Source organism: Eufriesea mexicana, unplaced genomic scaffold, assembly GCF_001483705.2.
Source record: "Eufriesea mexicana isolate 0111107269 unplaced genomic scaffold, ASM148370v2 scaffold2917, whole genome shotgun sequence".
NCBI classification, from domain to species: Eukaryota; Metazoa; Arthropoda; class Insecta; order Hymenoptera; family Apidae; genus Eufriesea; species Eufriesea mexicana.
Window position 1 is genome coordinate 391,588 of NW_016910954.1, and position 680 is coordinate 392,267.

Below are 680 nucleotides of genomic sequence, written 5' to 3' on the forward strand. Positions count from 1 at the left end.
TCGGGGTGTGTTCCACGCTCGTGTATCCTCGTTGTTTCGAATTAAAAGGGAACAACGGCTTCGGTGGTTCTTGGCTAATCGCGTGGCCGTGACGCCTCCGTTTCCGCTCGAAGAACGCTTGTGACGAAGAAGAAGAAGAAGAAGAAGAAGAAGAAGAAGAAGATGGACGAACGTAATAAATTGGTACCGTGTATTTTCTCTGAGACTACGCGAATTGCGAAACTATTGTAGAGATATTCGAAATGGAGGCTCGGTAATCGTGGAATGTTGAAGAACGTATAAGACGAGGCCTCGCGAATTTTCGTTACATCGAATCACTAGACTACGAAATGATCATCGGCGTGGGTCTTGACGTTGAACAGGTTGAAATCTTGCCCTCCAATCGCGTAGACTTAATAGCTTCGTTGAATGGACAATAACGTTCTCTATCAGTTTCAAACTCTTGTTTAACAATGTCTAAATTATTGTGTTTCTCCTTTCTTTTTTACATTTCACAAGGGAGGGAAAAACAGCTTGGGAAAAATAAGGTTTGAAAGAAAAAAAGAGAAAAAAAGAGAAAACGAAAATAAAATGTGTAAATGTACAACATAATAGTCTTCTTTTTAATATAATGAATTCATAATGGTAATAGACAATAATAATAATAATAATAATAATAATAATAATAATAATAATAATCA